Consider the following 3223-nt stretch of genomic DNA (forward strand, 5'->3'; position numbering starts at 1 on the left):
CAAGAAAACAGCAGAATTCTGCACGAAATCATCAAAATTTTTAGAGAAAACCGCATATTTCGATGCAAAACGACGATTTCTCGCTGATTTTCGTTGTTTTCTATCTTGAATTCGCAAAGAAGAGCACGGAATCTACAAAATCATGACTTTTTACCAAGATTCAACGGCTGAATTGCAAGAAAACAGCAGAATTCTGCACGAAATCATCAAAATTCTTACAGAAAACCGCATATTTCGATGCAAAACGACGATTTCTCGCCGATTTTCGTTGTTTTCTGGCTTGAATTCGCAAAGAAGAGCACGAAATCTACAAAATCATGACTTTTTACCAAGATTCAACGGCTGAATTGCAAGAAAACAGCAGAATTCTGCACGAAATCATCAAAATTCTTACAGAAAACCGCATATTTCGATGCAAAACGACGATTTCTCGCCGATTTTCGTGGTTTTCTGGCTTAAATTCGCAATGAGAAGCACGAAATCTACAAAATCATGACTTTTTTCCAAGATTCAACGGCTGAATTGCAAGAAAACAGCAGAATTCTGCACGAAATCATCAAAATTCTTACAGAAAACCGCATATTTCGATGCAAAACGATTATTTCTCGCCGATATTCGTTGTTTTCTGGCTTGAATTCGCAAAGAAGAGCACGAAATCTACAAAATCATGACTTTTTTCCAAGATTCAACGGCTGAATTGCAAGAAAACAGCAGAATTCTGCACGAAATCATCAAAATTCTTACAGAAAACCGCATATTTCGATGCAAAACGACGATTTCTCGCCGATTTTCGTTGTTTTCTGGCTTGAATTCGCAAAGAAGAGCACAAAATCTACAAAATCATGACTTTTTACCAAGATTCAACGGCTGAATTGCAAGAAAACAGCAGAATTCTGCACGAAATCATCAAAATTCTTACAGAAAACCGCATATTTCGATGCAAAACGACGATTTCTCGCTGATTTTCGTTGTTTTCTATTTTGAATTCGCAAAGGAGAGCACGAAATCTACAAAATCATGACTTTTTACCAAGATTCAACAGCTGAATTGCAAGAAAACAGCAGAATTCTGCACGAAATCGTCAAAATTCTTAGAGAAAACCGCATATTTCGATGCAAAACGACGATTTCTCGCCGATTTTCGTTGTTTTCTGGCTTGAATTCGCAAAGAAGAGCACGAAATCTACAAAATCATCACTTTATACCAAGATTCAACGGCTGAATTGCAAGAAAACAGCAGAATTCTGCACGAAATCATCAAAATTCTTAGAGAAAACCGCATTTTTCGATGCAAAACGACGATTTCTCGCCGATTTTCGTTGTTTTCTGGCTTGAATTCGCAAAGAAGAGCACGAAATCGACAAAATCATGACTTTTTACCTAGATTCAACGGCTGAATTGCAAGAAAACAGCAGAATTCTGCACGAAATCATCAAAATTTTTAGAGAAAACCGCATATTTCGATGCAAAACGACGATTTCTCGCTGATTTTCGTTGTTTTCAATCTTGAATTCGCAAAGAAGAGCACGGAATCTACAAAATCATGACTTTTTACCAAGATTCAACGGCTGAATTGCAAGAAAACAGCAGAATTCTGCACGAAATCATCAAAATTCTTACAGAAAACCGCGATTTTCGTTGTTTTCTGGCTTGAATTCGCAAAGAAGAGCACGAAATCTACAAAATCATGACTTTTTACCAAGATTCAACGGCTGAATTGCAAGAAAACAGCAGAATTCTGCACGAAATCATCAAAATTCTTACAGAAAACCGCATATTTCGATGCAAAACGACGATTTCTCGCCGATTTTCGTTGTTTTCTGGCTTGAATTCGCAAAGAAGAGCACGAAATCTACAAAATCATGACTTTTTACCAAGATTCAACGGCTGAATTGCAAGAAAACAGCAGAATTCTGCACGAAATCATCAAAATTCTTACAGAAAACCGCATATTTCGATGCAAAACGACGATTTCTTGCCGATTTTCGTTGTTTTCTGGCTTGAATTCGCAAAGAAGAGCACGAAATCTACAAAATCATGACTTTTTACCAAGATTCAACGGCTGAATTGCAAGAAAACAGCAGAATTCTGCACGAAATCGTCAAAATTCTTAGAGAAAACCGAATATTTCGATGCAAAACGACGATTTCTCGCCGATATTCGTTGTTTTCTGGCTTGAATTCGCAAAGAAGAGCACGAAATCTACAAAATCATGACTTTTTTCCAAGATTCAACGGCTGAATTGCAAGAAAACAGCAGAATTCTGCACGAAATCATCAAAATTCTTACAGAAAACCGCATATTTCGATGCAAAACGACGATTTCTCGCCGATTTTCGTTGTTTTCTGGCTTGAATTCGCAAAGAAGAGCACAAAATCTACAAAATCATGACTTTTTACCAAGATTCAACGGCTGAATTGCAAGAAAACAGCAGAATTCTGCACGAAATCATCAAAATTCTTACAGAAAACCGCATATTTCGATGCAAAACGACGATTTCTCGCTGATTTTCGTTGTTTTCTATTTTGAATTCGCAAAGGAGAGCACGAAATCTACAAAATCATGACTTTTTACCAAGATTCAACAGCTGAATTGCAAGAAAACAGCAGAATTCTGCACGAAATCGTCAAAATTCTTAGAGAAAACCGCATATTTCGATGCAAAACGACGATTTCTCGCCGATTTTCGTTGTTTTCTGGCTTGAATTCGCAAAGAAGAGCACGAAATCTACAAAATCATCACTTTATACCAAGATTCAACGGCTGAATTGCAAGAAAACAGCAGAATTCTGCACGAAATCATCAAAATTCTTAGAGAAAACCGCATATTTCGATGCAAAACGACGATTTCTCGCCGATTTTCGTTGTTTTCTGGCTTGAATTCGCAAAGAAGAGCACGAAATCGACAAAATCATGACTTTTTACCTAGATTCAACGGCTGAATTGCAAGAAAACAGCAGAATTCTGCACGAAATCATCAAAATTCTTACAGAAAACCGCATATTTCGATGCAAAACAACGATTTCTCGCCGATCTTCGTTGTTTTCTATCTTGAATTCGCCAAGAAGAGCACGAAATCTACAAAATCATGACTTTTTACCTAGATTCAACGGCTGAATTGCAAGAAAACAGCAGAATTCTGCACGAAATCATCAAAATTCTTACAGAAAACCGCATATTTCGATGCAAAACGATTATTTCTCGCCGATTTTCGTTGTTTTCTGG

Source organism: Gnatocerus cornutus, unplaced genomic scaffold, assembly GCF_029298725.1.
Source record: "Gnatocerus cornutus isolate USDA-ARS CGAHR unplaced genomic scaffold, icGnaCorn1.1 ctg00000038.1, whole genome shotgun sequence".
In the NCBI taxonomy this organism is placed as follows: Eukaryota; Metazoa; Arthropoda; class Insecta; order Coleoptera; family Tenebrionidae; genus Gnatocerus; species Gnatocerus cornutus.